At 40.5% G+C, this 20597-nt stretch overlaps 1 protein-coding gene across 9 annotated transcripts in view; it reads left to right on the top strand.

Moving 5' to 3' along the window:
* KMT2C (lysine methyltransferase 2C) overlaps positions 1 to 20597 on the top strand; it is a 189755-nt gene that overhangs the window by 4081 nt on the left and 165077 nt on the right. Inside the window, exon 1 of one of the 9 annotated variants that reach the window (XM_088158747.1) lies at positions 13404 to 13741. The exons of the other annotated variants lie outside the window; for them this stretch is intronic. The gene's annotated coding sequence lies outside the window, so the exon portion shown is untranslated. Of the gene's footprint in view, positions 1 to 13403; positions 13742 to 20597 lie in introns of those variants that run through there. 9 annotated transcript variants of the gene reach the window in all.

The raw sequence follows: 20597 nt of genomic DNA, 5'->3' as shown, positions 1-20597 counted from the left end.
TGAGCAGCTGTTTGTTCAAGAAAATGTATCAGAATAGTATTGTACAGGTGCAGTAAACATTTCTGTAATAAATTTTAAGTAGCAGACCTTTCTTAATCTCTACAGGTTAAAAGCAGCACAAACAGATGCAGCTTCTTAGCAGAAATTAGTAGCAGAAGTCTCATTGATTGTGACTCTGTGAAGATCATTGTCTAAGCTCACTTTAAACTTTATTTTCAGCATCCATCAGATCTTGATGTATGTTACAAGTTATTTTTGCAAATGTGTTTAGTTTAAAGCAGCATGTAATAATGCTTTCAAAATTGTGGAGAACATTTTGTGTCTTTTTTAATTACCCATGTTTTCATTTCCATAGTAATTTTTCATTACTTTGGCCAATGTAAGCTGTAGTAGGTTTTCAAAGGCCATTTATTTCACATATGCAGATAGTTTTGGGGACCCTTAAGTATTAGTGTTTTTGCCAGGAAATGATAATTTGAGTATTTTTATCATCAGTTTAGTTGCATTTGCATTGGGGTAGGCCAATATTTAAAGATACCTACTCTCATTTTGAAAGAACCTTAATGTGTTGGATGGAGCTTTATAGCTCAGCTGTGTTTCTTTAGTTCATCACACACCTTCTGTGTGATACTTGTGTCTGTGCTTGCCTGCCCTTTTCTCAATTCAAAATTTAACATTTGCAAATGTAAGATGTATGTTGCGTTGTAGGATAAAAATATTCCTAAATACAAGATCGCAGTCAGGGAAGGTCATCACTACCTGGCAAGACTGAGGTCTTTTGATGGACAAGCTTTGTACAATTATTGCACAGCAAAGGGTTAATGTATTAAAGCAAACACTGGCCTGTACAAGCCACGTGTATCAAACTGTTTGGCCAAAAGCCAGAAGGCACATAGTGGAACATGGAGTGAGAGGAGATGAGGTGTGAGGATTGAAGTTGGCTCTTTGCAGAACAGGGCTGAGCTTTGTGCCATTTTCTTCAGCAGCCCGTGTTCTGTGACTTCCTCCACCTTATTTGAATTACCAAGCAATTCCCCAACTGCTTTATGTATTTTTTGCACAGGAGCCTGGCTCACAGTGCTCAGGAAGTGAATGATATCTGTATTAATCTTCAGATTTTCAGTTCTTGATAAGTATTTGTGCAAGATGGATAGGGTTTATTGAATTGTTTTGCCACAAAGTTATTAAAATGTGGATTCATGTAGTCTTCCCTTGTGTCTTAAGGGTGAGTGGAATATTGGAAATAGATGCACAGTTTCCCCAATTTGAAACAGACTGCAGTTGCTGTGAATGACTCTTAGAGAAACTAACAACTGAATTGTCAAAAAAAGTCTCTATGTTTGTATTTAATGATCCATTGAACTTCTGTAGCACTTGTCATGAGAGGACCTCCAAGAGGGACAGATTAAGTGTGATGGCTGTCTGAAATCTCAGCATATTGGCCACAAGGTGTGTCTTGCCCAGAGTCTTGGTTGTTACTCTGAGCTGTCCACATACCAGACATCTCTTCATCCTGAGTGCAATGACACAGGAGACTTTTCCCAGCTTAAAACAATAAAACAGTTCCATTTTCTTGGCTTTGCTTGTGGATTTTTTTTTTTTTTACTTGTTAGCCTGTTAACTCCTACTAACTTCTTGTCATTGTTCTTTAGTAAGATAAGTAATTGGAAATGGACATTTCTATTCTTTGTCATCGTTTCAGCTGAGAGATGGTTTTCCAAGACAGTTGGCTTGCTGAGAATAGGTGAACTCTGCCTTTCTCAGGCTGGAGTTGTTTTTTAACTCTCTGCACCACAGCAGTATTGGAGGGGTAGCAGGGTTATGTATTACCAGGGAAAACCGAGTATCCTTATCCACTCTCTTATACAGTGTTATACACTAATGCTGTGAAATTACCTTTTCAAGACATGCTTTCATAGGTACACTAAATTGTTTTTAATTGCTAAATAATTAGGTGACTGACAATTCCAGGAAATACTGAACGCTTTCCTCATTTCTATGTTTAATACATTGGATCACCAGTTTGTATTATCTGCATGGTTCATATAATTTGGATAAATTCAGAAGAGAAAGATTATACTAGTTTTTTGCTTGTAACTTTTACTTTTGGTAACTTATACTGAATTATGCTTTTTTTGTTATATTTTTTTCCCCACTAGAAGGATGGCACTCGACAGTGCTGTTCATGCCATTCCTCTCTTAGTCAAAATAAGTTTGGGCACTTGTTTCAAGAGCTACGCTGAGTAAGTTCTTCTAACAGCATTGGTGCTTTTGAAAGCAAGTAAGATAAAGTAGGAAAGCCCTTAAAACATAGAATATTTATTACTTAAAGAAACTTAGGCTGTGAGTGTATGGAGTGCATCAGGTGGTTATTTTCCCCAACCACCATAAATCTTAAGCTGGTTCTGGCAGCAAAAAGGAGCAGCAGCACTGCCCTCCCTGTGCTACCAGCTGTTTGTTCTCTCCCCTGTGCTGACCCAGGCACTTGTGGTGAGCTGCACTGGGAAACTGAGCTGGGGTAGAACTAACCTGGCAAAGAAATGTGTTTGTGATAGCACGAGGGAGGAGGAGGCCAGAGCAAGGGCCAGGCTGCTGGAGGGAGGCAGCGCTGTGGCTCTTGGCAGCACTGCCAGCCTGCAGCGCTCTCTGCAAAGGTACAGCCCCGGCCCTCTGAAATTTGAGGGATTTTTCGACTCCTTTGAGCTTTCCAATACAGGAGGAAATTCAGACAGCCTATGGTCAAATAAAGCTGATTCATTGGTTGTTTAAAGAGAAACAGTGATGTTGAGGGAGTTCTTCACAGCGTATAGATAGAGGAGTTGTTCTCGTCTTCCTTGCCCCAGACATTGGCATTGATTAAATAAGGAATTTCAGTTCTCACTTTGATCCTGAGAATCATTCTTAAATTGAGCATTTAAAGCACCCTCAAATAAAAATGTAAGTAAAATATTTTATATTAACAATAATTTCTGGTATCCTGGAAGCTCCTTCCTACAAGTATATCAATATATAAGCATTATAATAAAATCAAATGAGCTCTTGCATCTTTCAGAATATTTTTTGCCTTCCTCATTTTTTTGGGGAGGTATTTTTACTAAATCACATGTGCACCCAATCCTATTGCTTGCCATTCCCATATAAATTTATAATTGCTAATTTTCAGTGCTGTATTTATCAACATTTTAATTGCTTTTCTTGAAGAAATTGCTGGAACTATCAAACTAGGATGTTTCCACCCAGACTTTTGGCATTGGGTAGGGGGAGGGAAAAAGAGGACTTTTTCTCTTCTACTGTGTTATTACTGAAAATAAAGTCTTGCCAAAACTAGTTTTAATTAGGCTGTCAGAAAAAAAGATCAGCTTTAGGAAAAATTACCAGGTTTTGCCTATTATATATTTATATTCCTTGGAGCATGTGCAGTTGAGTCACTTGTATGGCACAATAAGATAAAAGGGATTTTTGGTAGTGAAGATGTGATCCAAATGTGCAGTCTCTGCCATTAAACATTAACTGACATCTGAGGTGGCTTTTTGTGATGTGAGTACTGTCTGGAAGCTGTAGCTAATCCAGAATGACTTCTGGAACATCCCAGTGTTATGGAACCTGGATGTTCAAATCATGGTGTCTTACCTTCCTGTCTGTCTGGCATTGAAGACTGTCTGCAATGTTCTTAGGGCTCAAGAGAACAGGACAGGATGGCTCCATATTGTTACTAATAAAGAGAGGAGTAATTCTGTCTTAAAATTTGAGAGATTTATTAGTAAGCCATTTCATAAACCCAGAATGTGAATTATTCAGGGTTCTTTTTCCTGATGTGTGAAGTTCAGAAGCACAATGAAATTCTTTTAAATAAAAGGAATATTTGGTTTCCCTGTATCAGCAGAGATAAATGGAACTCTATGGCCAAAAAAGACTTCAGGGTGATCTTGTGCATCCTTCTGTGTGTTGTGTATCTGTTCCATTTCTGACAAATGGGTGTCTGACTTGTTTTTGAAGTATTTAGTGAATGTAGTTCCCCTTTATCTCTAGGCAATTGGTTTCAGTAACTAATTTTGTACAGTATAAAAGAAATATTCTTTACTGCTGATTAAGCCGGGTTTGTCTTGTATTACTCACAGCTAAGACTGAAATTAAGAACAATTTTTATACAAAACTTTTATTTATCAGGTGATTGTCTCCTTTGTTCTGCACTGAACAAGTTTAAGCTCTTTAGCAACATAATATTGATTTAATTGATTGATCTTTCAGAAGATTGCTAGTCTTTAATAAGTTTCACTTGGTTGATATGAGCCACTTCTCAATTTATCAGAATGATTTTTGTTAAGATCTTGTCTTCAAAAATATTTGTTGCCCCTGCCTCAGCCACGTATTGTATATAACTCTCCTGTGTGTGTCAATGCAGGTCCTGGAAGAAGGGACTTTCTTGCAATGTTCATCCACATGGATTGAAAAGATTTGCAAATAAAAACCCTCTGAGTGTCATAGGTCATTGTTGCCAGCCTCTCTTAGGGCTTTTATACCAGGACTTTATTAGGGAAGATGATTGCTCATAGTTTAGAGATTACTTCTCTGTTTCTTAAGCACGGTGTGAAATTCTTCCAGTCCTGCTGACTTGAATTTCTCTGATTATTTAGTCTAGCAACAAAATCAGTTTCTAGTATTAGCTACAATAACTCTGTTTTATGAAGGCTAAAATACAGAAAATGGCATTTGAGTCTGTTTTGTTATCCGTTTGTTCTTTCTAAACACTGTTTGTACAGACTTTTGTATTTTCCTCCTTAATTCTAAAATGTTTCTGAAACTTTGTTTGCCTTTTATACTGCACAGTGGTAATACTGCATGCTGTGCTTTTATCTCTTCTGATTTTTATCCCTGACAGTTTATGCTGTTCCTTTATATTCATTAAAATGCCCTTGTTTCCATTCCTAATATGATTCTTTCTAGTTTCAGACCCTTATTACTGACTGCTTTTGATGTAGCCTGTATTGTTCATATACATTTCCTATCTCTCCCCTGCTTCAGAATACTTTGCCATTGTGCACATTCCAGTACAATAACTGCCAGTCCTCCTTTAAATTCTGGTCTCAAGAGATTCTAGCAACAAGTTCAAAGAGTTTGTTGAAATTTGCTTTTCTTCTTGCAGTTAATTGAAGATAAAAATTTGCTCTCCTCTCTCTGCTGCTCTCGCTTTCCCCCTTCCTTGGCACAGCGAGTGCTTCTCGTTACCACTTCCAGCCAAATCACTGTACACATTGAGATGTTTAAAATGGAGCCTGCCCTAATAGAGTGAAGTGTGAAGTAACTGCTCTTCTGGCACCCTCAACTTTGTGAAACAGTTGTCCTCAGCGTTTTCACAAACATGTTGGGTTGTTTGTTCTGATATTTTGGTTTTCTAATAGACGTATGGATGATGAAGGCCTCCTCTTACCCTCTGAGATACGTGCTCTGAAAACTTCTGTTAGCTGATTGCAAAGACTCAGCAGCTTCCTCAGATTTTTCTCTCCCAGCCTTCCCAGTTCGTTTTTCCCTAGTTCCCATTCTCTGTTGCTTATATGTTTGTTTCACCTTCAATTTTTTTCCTTCTCTCTTTTCTTTCCTTGTAATAAGTGACTATTTTTTCTTACCATGGCCCACTGAACTGCATGAGACTAGAACTTAGCAATGGGCCAGATGCTTTTCATTGTGAGGTAAAGCTTGGAAAAGGAAATTTTGAAATAAAAAGAACTGATCATTTCAGTTTCCTTATTTTTTTCCATTTCTAAGTGGGGCCAATTTGTGGCTTGTGTTTTGTATGGATGAGGGACATGGCTATAGCCAGCAGTAGTGTCCTGGCACACGAAGCACTCGGCTTCTTGTCCATGGTTGTGAAAAACCCAGCAGGGAATGTTTGGAGTTGCTGGACACTGTTGTCCCCAGTGCTGTCTCCACTGTCAGACGGTTCCAGTGGTTGCTCATCCAGTTCTGACCACTCTGCCAAACAGTTCTCAAGGCTGGCCCAGGGTTTTGTGTGGTCCACATGCTGTTCCCAGCATAGTTTGTGTGTGGCTGCTTTGTGTGGGAGTTTGGGAATTCGATAGCATGGATGGAAGCTGTCCCGTGCTTGTCAGCCTCAAGGCCAGCATCACCAACTGCGTTTAATGTACTGGTATAGCCATAACTGGATTTGTTTTGTTGGTGGTGTTCTCTTAAGGAGGAATTCAATCAAACTGATAGAATTCTCATCAGTTTCACTTCCAGCCTCCTGGGCAAGCAGTGTGCCACAGTTAATTTTCTCTAACCCATAGGGATGTAAGTTTAGGAGGAGAAGCTCACAGCAGAATTGCTCTAGAGGGAGCAGAGGAGATGGGATGTACAAGCCATGAGGCTCTGGGAAATGCTAGCTTTCAGTGCTACTTCAGGCTTCTCACACACAATGTTTCCTGGTTCATGTTTTGAGTAATTAACCTTGCATCAGGCATCCTGGTAGAGATTTATACAAAGGAAAATGCAAAACATATTCGGCAGGAATTCTAATTTATATTTCTGCCTGTGTCTTCCAGAAACCCTTTAGGAGGGAACTGGGCCCAGAAATGAGAGGGTAACTCAAGAAATAAATGATCTGTAAGCAATATTATTTAAAGAAATAATCTCTGAACTCTTTCATGTAGCACTAAGGGCTAGCTCATGTCTGGCTATGCTGTTGTCTCTTTCTTTAATGGAATGGGAGAGTATTCTTTGTTTTGTGGTGTGCTGTGAACAGCTTGGAAATACATTCATTTCAAATGTATTAGTTGGTAAAGAATAAATATAAAAGCTTGGTAAACTCACATTTCATGTGCTCTCTATGTGGTCTTCTCAAACAACAATGATATATTGGTAGAGCAGAACAGAGCAAGTACTGTTGGTTGTGAACCTACTTTATGGACAAGCAGAAAATCTTGATCTCAAGGCTTGTTAACCAGATGCTGTCAATGGGGGTTTTAAATGGCTGATAACGTCAATAAATATTTGCTTAAGAATATTTTCGGCTTAGTTTTTTTTTTTTTTAATTCATGTGTCTCTTTTCATTTTACTTGCTTTGGACTGTCTTGATAGCCAAAAAAATAACCAGTTTTTACATCATTAGCTTGACCATGTTATTTTAAAGGATTTTAGACCAATGAGAGTTTCTTGTCTATACCTAGTTAGCATGCTCACACTTAGAAAAAGTGAAGTCATAATTGCCTTGGACATGTTGAAACTTGTTGAGGTGAAGCTTGGGCTCTCAGCTATTGTCTGTTTTCTTAGATGCACTGTTTTCCTCACGTGGGTAGAATTTGTAAAAGTATTGTGATAGACATTTGATACCTGGCTTTTATCTAAGACTATAAATGTTGTTCGATCAAGTTGTTAAATATTTCTGGTTTTGTTTGGTTTTTTTCTTTATTTTTTTTTGTTTGGTTGGGTTTTTTGTTTGTTTTTTTGGGTTTTTGTTTTGTTTTTGTTTATTTGTTTGTTTGTTTTTTCTAGTTTGGTTTGGTTTTGTTTGGTTTTGGTTTTTTTTGTTCCCTAGTGTGTAGCCTGAACTGAACCTGGGGAATTTACATCTGCATGGATGTGACCACGTCATATGGTGTGGGAGCATACTCCATAACAGCTATTAGTAATGGGCCTTGGGGACAGGGCAGAGACTGAATTCTAGCTCCTGTAGCCATGCCACCTCGGTTTCTTTTTTTAGGAGCATTGTGATGGTCTAGTTTCTGTCTGAATTGTTTTCTTTCAAAACTTGAATTACTGTGTTTATTTTACTATTCTAAAGGAGCTTACTAGTGAAAGGAAGAAGTGTCTTTAAATTCTGCCTAGGTCTTTATGCTTAGTCAGAAGAATGAAGTAGTTCTCTCTGAAATGTAATTCAGATAGACTGGGGTCTGAGCAGGGGCAGTCTAATAGGAAATACTAAAAAAGGTGTTTAGATGTGATTTAGGTGGTCTGAAATCATCTTTATGGCCTGATCTCTGTTGTCTGTACTTGACATAAGTTATTTCAAATAGAGTCCCCCCATTGGATTTCAGCACTGTAATTACACAGCTATGTAAACAACGAATTGAACTTCAAAATATTTTTATTTTGGGAACTGACTCTGATCTGCTTTGAGCAGGAGGTTGGACTGGCTGACCTTTGAGGTCTTTTTCAACCTGAGTGACTGTGTGATCCTCTTCCATGAGCATCCTTTCTGATGGTGATGTCCATTATTTATGTTGTACCCATTGCTTTTACACAGTGAATGATGTATAATAACTTTTATTTCCTCGATGGTATTTTTCCTGTATTGTTCATGGAAAGAAAATAGTTTACTCAATCTCTTTGTTTCATCGTCTGTGTTTCTTATTTCCTTTGTCACCTGATACTTGCTTTATCTATTAATCTGTGTGATTCCACATATACTAAATAAATTATTACTTCCTTACCACACTGGGATTGTTTTTTTCAGAAATGGTGTCACTTGGCATTCCAGATTTTCTTTTTAAAAAGCACATTTAAAAGTTTATCTGCTAGAAAAGGGTAGGGCTATTTTGATTACGTTAAAGCAAATATGTCAGAGTTTATATTCTCATTGGATTTCCATCATGCACTGTTGAAAACAGTTTTGTCCTGCCTGTGCTAGCAGCTAACAATGCATGTCACTAGCAATGAGTCATTTTCTGATGGCCTGGGAGTGTTTAGGTATTTTTGTTTTCTGCCTCTTCTCATCTTGCATCTTCTTTTGAACTTGTGGTCTTTTCATCTATATTGGTTTTTAATCCTCTCTGTATTTATTTGCTTTTTTTTTTTTTTTTCTCAGAAAGAAAATTTTCATCAGGAATTCTGGTGATGGGACAAGGGGGAATGGCTTCAACTGTCAGAGGGCGTGTTTAGAGTAGATGTTAGGAATAAATTCTTTGCTGTGAGGGTGGTCAGGCACTGGAACAGTTTGACCAGACAAACTGTGGCTATGCCATCCCTGGAAGTTCCTGGCCAGACTGGATGGGGTTTGGAGCAACCTGGTCTAGTGGAAGGTGTCCCTGCCCCTGGCAGGGGGGTTGGAAGTTATATTTGCCAAACCTTGCCAGTCAAAACCATGAGAAGAGACAGGATGTGATGCTTTCTTTATAGAAAGCTGTTTCAATTATCTGACTTACCTTACTGTTCATATTCTGTTTCTAAAAGCAAGCTTGCTAGATATGACATCTTAGATGTAATGGCTTTAAATCAAATTTATCACAATGTGTTAATGTGGGTGCAGTTAATATACAAAACGTGTTTCTTGGCTGTGTGACATGTTGCCAACCTTTCTTTGGGTCTAGATATGATCTGGTTCATGCTCACAAGAGAGAGCAGGGGAGAGGAAATAGACTGTTTGGAACTGGCTTGGAACCTTTTTTCTTTTATTTTTTTACTTTTAGAAATGGAGTCTATCTCTAGAGAATGTTGTAGTAGACGTTAAAAACTAAGAACTTCCAAACCCCTTCAAATGCAGTAAAAAAAGGAGTCAGTTTTCTTCTGTTTAATCCTTTGGCATGGAAATTGGAATTTACAGAGAAATTATTCACAGAAGAGGGTGGTTTGAGTTGCTATGTAGCATGGCAGCATAAAGGGATACTAGAAGGTAAAATGCCTTTACATTTCAGTAGAATTGCCAGGCTAAGGAGAAATATTTGCATTTCCTTTTCTGCTGTTGTCCTTTTGTAGCTCAGTACTTAGCGCTTAATCTCAAGTTGTTACAACTATAATATTTTTAGAAACCCATTGAATATTTTGGAAATAGCAGGTCGGCAGGAGTTAAGGAAAATGTTTAAGAAAGATAAACACATTTTTGAGCTTCTTAATATATGTGTCTTTACGTTTTAAAATCAATGAAGTAACAGATCAGATGTAAGACCCAGTTAGAGTAACCAAGTAATAGTTCTGTTGAGAAACCCATGTCTCTTATTTGTGTGTTCCATCTGAAATTTTGATAGGAGTATATTGGACTTGGTGACTTGTCTATTTCTGAATTTCTCTTGGTTGCTTTGAAGAAACATTCTCTCAAAGTTAAGAATGTAAATAGGGCCTATCACAAACAGATAGGGCATGCTTTGCTCAATGTGTCTTGATTAACTTAAGAGTGGCATCCTTGAGTTAATCAATTTGAGCTTGGAAGAAAACAGTCCACCATATGTATAGACATAAGTTTTTATCTTAATCATTAAATCTATCACTTCTGTTGCTTATTTAAAAAAAAAAAAAGTCTGAAGAGAGATGACTGGTCCCAGTTTTCCCATGTACATTTTCTTGGCAGAAGCATTGGCATAAACATTTCCTGCCTTGCCATTATGGTGACACACGTTTGTGGAGATGTGTGAATCAGGGCAGGGAACTGCTGCAGACACAAATTGCTTTGCCTTTTCTCAGTGTCCAGCCGTGCTGCTTCTTGCTGGGTTGCCCTGTAGCAGGTTTGGTCCACGTGTCTGGTTGACAATCCAACATTCAGCTGAGTGTTAGCAGTTCCGAGGCTGGGAAGAGGTGTGGGGTGGGATCAGCTTCCATTGGAACTGCTGCTGAACGTATAATCCTACTGAATGCAATTTATGGGCAGTTTGTGTGGAGAAGTAGTAATCAGTCAACATGACTGGTGTTGTACCACATCTGACTGTACTGTAGTAAAATTATACTTTTTCCTTCCTAAGATTTTTATGGCAATTAATGTGCTCTTACAGTAAAAGAACTAAATCTCACCCTTTGATAGGAGACAGAATGCATCCCCAAAGAAGGGGAAGAAGAACAAGGCCAGCTAATATGGCTTCATGTACCTGCTAGCTTGGATCTTGGGTCACATGAACAGCAGGGAAAAATACTGAGAGTAATTTATTATTATTATTTTAACCAGCTGTTGTTGAATTACAACTTGTTTGTGCTAGTGTACTTAAACTTGTCAGGTGACCCATTACCTTTTACGTTAAAACCTAAAGTTTTTAAGAGTGTAACATGTGAAAATATCTGGAGGTTTAAGGTACAGCAGCACAGACAGTGCTGTGAATTGATGGAATCATGCTGCAGGGGTATCACCTGGAATGGCACCACACCAGGGTTGTAGTGGAAGCTCAGCAAAAAAGGCAGTTGTGGGATTCATGAAACCCAGGAAACTTGGTGCTCTAGCCTTGCTTAACCTAGTAATCCTAAACATTCCTTTAGAAAACACTCAGCTTCTCTCCGCTGTTTGGTATCTTCTTAGGTTGAAGAGGAGCTTACTTTAGTTGATCTGAGAATAATTGGTTAGAAAAATGTTCAAACTCAGCAGAGATGGATGTCCAAGAGGGGCTTGTCCTGGCTGAACCTGAAGGAGTGTGAGTGTGAAAGGGAATAGGCAAAGTGATTAATGTCTCAGTAGGGGCTTGGCAATTCACCACTTGTTGGTTGGACCAAGGCAACCAACCCTTACTGCAAAATAAACCCCTGACATTCACCATCTCAGCTAAGGTTTAGAATAACATATTTAACCTTCTCATTGCAGCAGTCTGAGTGTGCTAATATGTGTGGTTACAGAGATGTGCTGATAAGCCAGAGCTTGATAGCACCTTGTAGCCAAATATATTTATGTGTCCGTACCTGTACTAACATGGCACAATGGCTCTTATACAATAGTTACTTGTTTCAGAGTAAACACCTGGAGATTTTTTCATGTGAGTGCTTTCTTTTTAAAATTTTATCTTCATCTCTGCAGAATGGGTTTGATAAAAACTTTCTTGTAGGTTGGGCACCTAGAACATGTTGAAAATGGAAGGAGAGGCAGCACTGGTCCACTCCCTCTACCTGAGCAGATACTGCTCTATGAATCAGTGTGGGAATTTGCGTTTGTTTTGTTCAGTCTTAGACGTGAAATAGTATCTTTGAGTTCCTAGGTGCATTTATTGAGAATTTCTCTAACCAGTACTCATAAGGCAGTACTGAACTTGCTCGTCCACAACAGATGATGCCCAAGATTAACTATGTCCAGCTGCAGCTTGGTGTGACAGAAGAGAATTTGATAAGAAAAAATATTGAGATGAGTGAAAAAATAGAGGTGATGCATGGTCTTACTTTGTTTGGCAGACAAGTCAGTTTATTGTTGTCAATGTGTCAACCTGTCTTGCAGATGTCAGGTACCTAAACAAATTTTAAGAAAACCTGAGATGGACAGAAGCAAAGCATTACACCACAGCTGCTTCAGGGTTTTTTGCGTGAAGGGAAGTTGAACAAAGGTAGTTGCATTACTGCTCAAATTGGCAGGACCCATTCGTGTGCAAGTATCTATCAATGCAAGTGAAGTGACACTTGCGTAATGTTTTCTTGATTTGTTTTTCTCTCTGTAGGAGAAGAAAATTGGCAGGGAGCATTTGGAGGATTAGGAAAGAGCCATTTGTAGATGGACATTTATCAAGCTTTGCTTTCGTAGCTTGTCCATTCCGGATTGTTTTGGAGAAGTGTAGAGCAGCCTGGGAAATGTTGGGGGGGGGGGGGGGCAGCGTGGGAGGGGGAGGAAAAAAAGAAAACTAAAACATAAAACACTAATTAAAACCACAAAACTAAACACCAAGAAGTTTCACCTCAACACGAGGAAGAACTTTTTTACGTTGAGAGAGGCAGAGAGCTTGAACAGCCGCCCAGGGAGGTCATGGAGTCTCCCCTCGCTGGAGACATTCCAAACCCACCTGGACTCGTTCCTGTGTCACCTGCTCCAGGTAACCGTGCCTTGGTCGAGGCTTGAAATAGCTGATCTCCAACTCAAAGGGCTCTGTGATTCTGTGAAAAAAGGAGGAAAAAAAATAAAAAGGGGTGGGGGGGCGATCCCCGGAGTTCCGCGTTAATCTTTCACGAGCGAAACCTTGGTTTTCCCAGAGCAGCCCCAGCAGCCGAGGAGGGGCCGCCAGGAAAGCGGCTGGCGTCTATGGAAACCTAACTTTTGGTTGCGCCGCTTTGTTAAATGCAAAAGTGCGGGCGTGGGGGGAAGGGAGCGGGAGCGCTGGCGCCCGCCGCGCTCGGAGGGTGCTCCCGGGCAGGAGCGGCGGGGGGAGCGGCCGGGCGCCGCCGCTCTCGGCTCGCGGGTTCGCTCCCGGCTTCGGCCCCGGGCTCACCCGCCGGGCCGTGCGGGCCCCTGCGGGGTGCGGGGCGGGGGCCGGCCCGGGGGAGCCTCCGGCGGGGGCGCTGCGCCTCCGGCCGCCGCCGCTCCGCCTCCCGAGCGCGGGCGGCCCCGCTCCTGCCGCAGCGCTCCGGTCCGCACATTGGCGGCGCCCGGCTGCGTCGGATCTACTTTCTCTCCCTCGGCTCTTTTTTTTTTTTTTTTTTTTTTTTTCCCTCCTCTCTTTTTTTTTTTTTTTTTTTTTTTTCCTCCTTTTCCCCTCCCCTTCCCCCCGCTCCCCTCCCCCTCCGCCCTCCTCCGCCGGCGGCCCCAGCCTGGTTCGGGGAGGATCCCGGAGCCGAAGTTCCGCGGCGATCGGGGCTGTGGCGCATCGCTCCCCGGCGGCGCCGCCATGGGGGGGGCCCTGTAGAGCCGCCCGAGGCCCCGGGGCAGCGGCCGGGGGAGCGCCGAGCGAGCGGCACGAACATGGCAGACCGCGGGCAGTGCTGAGCATCGCCGTCTCCGCTCCGCGCTGGGCTCGGGCCCTGCCATGTAAATAACTTCTCTTCCCTCCGGATCGCACCGGTGCCAGCCCCTCCATTTTCCAGAGGGGATTTGCGAGCGGTTCCGCGGCGCTGGGCGATGTCGCACAGAGCCAGTTCGCCGGGGGTGAGTACGGCTGGCGCTGAACTTCTTTGTATCGAGGGCAGGCGGTGACAGCGGGAAGGGGCTCTCCGGGGACCGGGGACCCGCCGGGACCGGGCGGCAAACTTGGCGTGGGGACTGGGCGCCGCTGACACTCGGCACGGCGAATTCGACGCCGTTCGGTCAGAAAAAAACCCGGACCCGCGTCCAGACGTGGGTGTAGAGGTTCAACTTACACGCTCGCTGGATAATCCGCGGCCGTTTACAAAATAAAAATAAGGAAAAGGAGGGTGGTGGGTGGGAGAAAGAACCACAAAAGCCCAGCCCGCTCTGACCCGGGCGCAGCCGGGCATCCGGTCAGCGCTGCCCTGGGTACACCTACACACGTGTGCCCGCAGATAATCTTTAAAAAATACGACTTTATGTGGTTAGCTATAGCCCAACTATTTTTTTTTCCTTTTATATATTTTTTTTGGTCACTTCTTGATGTAAATACTGGCGAGATGGAAAATGGAGATAGGGTTAATTTTTCTTTAATATTTTGAAGTATTCTGTGCACGTTATTTTTGAAGAGCGTGCCATTTTAATTTTGCATGCTTTCAAAGCATACCTTTATAGTGTTAATTTTAGGTGCTCCTCCCACTGTTTTAAACTGTAGTTCTGAACTAAGAGAGAAAAATAAAAACACTTTAAAAAATAAAGTATGTTTCTAGTGCATAATGGATGGCCAGACCATCATATATGATGATTTTTGTACGAGCAGTGAGCAAATAGGTCATAAGTCAAAGTAAGTGTTACGTAACTGGCTGGCTTTAACAAACTTGGTACAACTGTAAAGAAAAAAGTCTATTTCTTCTTTTATTTGGGCAATATGAGAGGCTGGCTACCCCCTTTTTCCAGTGGCCTTACTTTTTAGCAGGTTCATTAAAAAAACCCACGCAGCATAAGAACCTGTGCTTTCAAAATATGAACCACTTAATTTCTGTAGTGTTTTGTATTTTCCTGAAAAACTCCTTCAGTCTTGTACCTAATTCTGGATACTAAACACTACAAACTCACCAGTGAATCATTGGTTAACACTCTTAGCTGGATTCTTACATAATTGAGAAACGTTCCTTCGTTAGTTTAGATTTTTGTTTAACTTTATTTTTTTTTTCTTAAAATAGTGTTATTTGGCATAGAGTTGTTGAAAGAACTGAAGATCAGTATGAAAACGGTTTGGGGCTTTTTCATGTGAAGAAATAAAGCAGTAGTGGGTTCGTACTCCTGTAGCAAAACTGAAACAACTGGGCAGACATTTAAAGGTTCTCAGTGACTCTGTACAATGCTGGGTATTGAAGTGCACACAGCTCCTGAGCTGGAGGTTACGTGCAGGGGTCTTTGTGCTGTGTGTACATCGTGGTGATGGTCGTGTGTGGTGTTTGATGTTCCTCCACAATAAAATACACTTGCTACAGAAAATAACTGCAGCTCCCAGACTGCTGAGTGCAAGTGTTTTAACCATCTACTTGTACGATAGAAGCAGGAGACAAGATAGACTTTTTTTTCTCAGTTCTGTGCGTTCAGCTGCATCTAAGTGCCATTCACTAACTTCATCGATGACTACTGTACATTTGTTTTTAAAGGGTTTGGTTATACATCCTTTGCTACTTTGTTGTAAAGGGTATTTATTTTGAGAATATACTTGGAGTTCGAGTATCTGTAGTTTTTAGTACCTTGCCTCACTTACAGGTCATATTTGTAAACTGTTTTATGGCTCTTCTTTTGTTTTGTCTGTTTTGTTCAAAGTAAAACGTAATATTGTGCCAGCATTAAATATAGATGCTTCTGTGTCAAAATACTAATTTTTTTAATAGGAATAGTAGTTAATTTTGTAGAATTATTTTGTCAGACTCTGCACTCAGTTGACTTACATATTTTTTCCTTGCCTTTTACTTTTTTCTTATTTTATTTTCTATATTATTCTCTCCTAAGCAGAAACTCCTGCAGAGTTTTGGCAAAATGTTCTTCGGAAGCCTTTTTTTTTTGGAGGGGAGGACATGGGGTGGTATTATTGTCATTTACATAATATTCCAGTAGAAAGTAGTTGCATCATGTACAGTTTCTTAATGTGACCGTTCATTGGACTTGCCTGAAAGTGATCTCTTAAGGGTAAATGGCTGAGCAGAAATTAAAAGCAGCCATGTATTTGTTTCTCCTTTTGTTTCAGGCTAGAAGGACCATTCGGTATGTGCTTTACATGTGTTTGTAGATTTACTGTATTTAATTTATTTATCTATTTAAAAATAATGGTTAAAGTATTATTTTCTCATCACTGCTGTCAAATCTTACGGTTTTGCAATTCTGGTTTCCTGTTCTGAAAGTGTGGATAGAAAACTCACAGTATGGAAAAGCATGTATTTGATGTATACTATTTAGTATAAAATAGACAGCCCAAGAGGATGGGGGACTGACTCTGGAGTGCTGTCAAAAGCACACTCTTAAACAAGCTGCAAGACACTCCTTTGTTTTATTCGGGCAGTTCCAATTTTAGTAATTACTAAAGCTCCTGGAAACCCTGGGACTTGAGAAAGAAGTATGGAAATCCAGTTTGACAGTGGGCCTTCAGCTAGTCTTTTATAATTCTGCCTTTCCTCTGCGAAATCCTTTTGGCATGTTGAGGTTCTCTGGCAGGATCCCAGCGTGTGATATCACAGATATCAGATGTCTTCTTGCGATTCATGGCATTTGCTGTGCCGCAGTGGTGCTCGCTGGGACGGCTGAGGTGAACCAGGAAATGTCATGGAAATTGGGCAGGGAAAGCGGCGTGGCAGAGAAACACTCACGTGGCTTTGGGAATAGGTGAGCGCCTTCTGTTTGACAGTGCTCACGTCTTTGTGTTTGGTAATCTGATGTGGAATGTATTCAGCAAACAGATGTGTCTTTTAGTGGTCTTGACAGATTTTTTTTTTTTTTCCCTGACATCTCAGATGGAGTTGAGTGGCAAAACACCACAGTTAAGTTTTGTCCTTTAGAAATATCTTTGATTAAAAAAAAAATGGAGCGTGATTATGTGGGACCTTGTTAGAATTTTTTTTTTTTTTTTAATCTCAGTGTTGAGGTCCAATGCCAGGCATAAGCATAGATGATATCATGCATTTGGAGGATATTTGACTCCTCCATAAGGTCTGTTGGAAGTTAGTCATAGCACTCTGCATTTCTGTCTCTTCAGGGAAGTCTCCCTCTTTCTTGTTTGTACTCACTGGTGAAATGTTACACAGTAAATGTGGCTTGTGCTGATGGTGCCTTTGTAATATAGTTAGAAAATAAAATATTTCATACTGGCATCTTTGTCCCACGTTTTCATCCTGATTTCCAAGCATTAAAAGGTAAATACTTTGTAATGCTACTTAATTAGAGAAGATGAAGGCATGGAAGAAAAGAAGAGCCTGCTTGTGTATATATTTGTTTGTTTAGCCAGGACTTGCAGTTCTTGGGTATATAATTCAGTTTCAGGAATGAATTCTTTGTTTTAGATGGAGCTTCCAACCACAAACACTTCCATGTTGTTTTTGCTCTGGATTTTCCTTTTTCTCGCTCTTTCTTCTTATTTTTAATTTCTGGGCCCTAAATGCCCCCATGCTATAAAAAGAGAAGGTAAGTTGCTTTTGGAAGACTCTGTCTAGGAAAAAGTGCATGTGAGAGCAGGTTATTACTGCCTGGTTATATAGTTTATATATAGTTTGTAGTTAACCAGTTTGCAGTCCCTGTTAGCATGTAACATCAGGTGCCATAGAGAAAAATGGGACAAACTCTGAAGAGGGCAGTTCTGGGAATAACCATTCTGTGGGGGATCTGTTTGAGGTGGAATTAGACCAGGAGGAAAAGGAGCTGCTTTTTTTGCAGAATTCAGAAGACCTCAAACAGAATTCTTATTTAGGCTTACAGTTGTGCAGAAATCTGCCTTCTTTGAATCAATTGACTTGTGAGGACACTGAGTTTAATACAGTTCGAAGGTTTTTTTGAAGCACGAGGAACAGAGTGAAAGGATGTGATGTATTTGGTGGAACAAAGAGAATGGGGTGGGGGAAGGGATGGGTTGGATGGGACAAGGATGGTGTATCTAGAATAATGAGAAGGAATGAGGTTGGAGCTTTATTTTAGTCACCTTGCCCTTAGGCTTGAGTGGGGCAATTTTGTCAGCACGGTTTTGTGGCACTATTGAGAATGTAATTAGCATGCGAGAAAACACCAGCAGTGGTCAAAGAGAGTGATGAGGGAATGAATGAATGAACCTAGAATATTTTCTGACCTTTTCAAAGGTCCTTGATCTGGGTCAAATAATAGGTGTGCTAGGTGTTGGTGTCACTGCCATGTCAGCCTTGCCTTGTGTACAGAAGGTTTAGTCACAGTTGTGGCAGAAGTCAGTCAGCATATGTTCAGGAGTGCTGTAAAATGGAGGTTAGGGTTGAGCAGTAAGTACTACTGTTAACCTTTGAGAGACTGTTCTTGTTGGAAACATTTCATTTTGACTTTGCAGTATTTTAGTAGAAGGCTTAATTGCACGTAGGAAGGGGTACAGAAGCAAGGTGGAGGGCTTTTGGAAGCATTGTGGGTTTGCAGTAGTCAGGAAAGAGGAACCCAGAGTTACAGGAATATAATCTGTAAAACAGATGGGAGATGGAGGTTGAGGAGCATGGACTTCAGTCTCTCTCTTTCACCTTAATCCACCTTGGTGAAGTAGCTTGCCTGTAAGCAGTGCTTATTCTTACGTGTATTTAGTTGTTTTTTCCTTTCTTTGTCATCTTTGTTTTCACCTTGTTAAAGGAAGCTAAAATTTAAAAATTAAGACAAATAAACAGCTTAGGGAACCATGTGAAGACATTTTTATGCAGCTCCATAAATAACAACTATTACAAGATCTTGGAAGAAGAGAGTGATGGTGAGGAAGTCTGGAAGATTCCTGAGATGGTTTGTGTGGATTGGGGTACAATCCTGCATTAACAAATCTTGAAACTGGGCTGGGGAGAGGAGTCTGCCTGTATATTTTGTTTAGATATTTATTAGTCAACAAGATGCAAAATAATTAGACGCATCTTTTTATTTCCCCCTCTGGTATATTTGTCCTCGGTAAAATCCACTTAGAATGATGAAGAATGTTTAACTATGAGGAGTTAGTAAGTTAGTTACTTTCTTCCGTTTTTTTAGAAATGCATGTAGATATTGAATCTGTCCTGATGCCTGTGGTTCAGTAACTGAGATGGTTGTGTCACTTTGCTGTAGTTTTAGAATTCTGGAGCCGAACTGGTGAATAGATACTACTATTTCAGGCCATTCTATTTCTTCCCTTGGGGATGTTTTGAAATTGGTTGACTCCAGTTTAGTTTGTTACCAGAAGGTCAGAGTTTCTGGGCTGTGCTGTGAAGGCAGGGATTGCTCTGGCCAGTTCTGACATCTGCATTCACCCATGTTGATGGAGATATTTGGCTGCTCTTATCTCTGGTGAAAGCTGAGAGATGTAAAGGTTAGGGAGAGGTAGTTCCCTTGGTCATTGATAGACCTACATACAGTTGATATGTAAACTGTGCTATATTATATTTATTCCTTTCCTCATGGCTGCCTAATCTTCAACATCTGCTGCTGACAGCTTTGCCAGTACTACAGAGGAGTTTTCATTATTGATGCCTCTGGACCTCCAAATAAAGAACTGTCAGTGAATAAGTACTGTATGGATTCATTTAATTATTAATCAGCATGATGGGGTATTCTCTAAGGTACACAATTCTGTTTCAAAGACAAGTGAAGTCAATAGAAAGTTTTCCATTGAAATAAAATAGTCATGAGAGTAAACATTCATCAGTACAAGCAAAAATTCGATAGCCTAGACTGTTCTGTACCTACTATTTTGAATAGTGCTAACTGATTTCTGCTCTGCGTGATCAAAAACTGTGGGGAGGAGGATGCTTCAGAGAAAAATAAACCAGGCATTGTGGAATAGTTTTTCATTCTTCAGATATCAAGAAAATGTGAGAACAGTTTTCTGTCAACTTAGATTCCGTGAAACAGTGCTAAGCTGAAATCACAACAATTATAAATTGCATAAACTTGTTCTTGATTTCTCTATTATTCTTTTACTGGCCAATTAGTCGTGTTTTACTCCCACTGCTTCACAGAGGCTGGCAAGAGTCACAGTTCTGTTGTGTGTGAAAAAAAAAAGGGGGGGGCATTTTGGGGTCACTCAGAGAGAACAAGGCTTATTTCTTCCTGAGCTAGATATGTTTTTCAGCCTACTGTCAGATACTTGATTTCATCAAACACAACCAGCATCTGAAAAACTGATATTACATGTTAAATTTTATCAGTGATGTAAGGCTGAATAATTTTGCATGTAGTACTCCATATCTTGTCCTTGCACTCCCCACCATCTCCTGTGCCAGAAGTTTCATACCAGGAGGCATGTAAAGAAGAGCTGCTTAGTTGGCTTTCTTGGTAAGTAAGACATATATCTGTGAGGAAGAGGAGTAGAGTTTTTCTAGGGAAGGCTGTCTTACCAGAATTTCTTTGTAATGGAAAAACCAGTGATGGTTGTGGTCTCTTCACCAGTTTATAATGACAGTTTTTTCTGACTGTTCTGTAGCATCTTCTGAGCATGAAATGACTTCTGAGAAATTTGGAAGATGTGCTGTAGTGGTATAGTTAGAGGCAGAAAAGCAATGGTGGGGTTATGTCTCTTAAGGCTCTAAGAAAAGCAAGGATTGAAGGAGGTAGTTGCATTTCAGGGAGTCCAGTTTGCAGAATCCTTTCAGTGGTTGCAGCTTGTACTGAAAGAAGATGTATCTTGAAATAATCTCTCCTGTAATCTCCTCTCCAGTCCTTCCAATAGCCTCCTAAGCCTGCTAAA

The sequence above is a fragment of the Sturnus vulgaris genome, chromosome 1, assembly GCF_052056855.1.
Source record: "Sturnus vulgaris isolate bStuVul1 chromosome 1, bStuVul1.hap1, whole genome shotgun sequence".
Taxonomy (NCBI): Eukaryota; Metazoa; Chordata; class Aves; order Passeriformes; family Sturnidae; genus Sturnus; species Sturnus vulgaris.
This window is presented reverse-complemented; position numbering and strand designations above follow the sequence as displayed.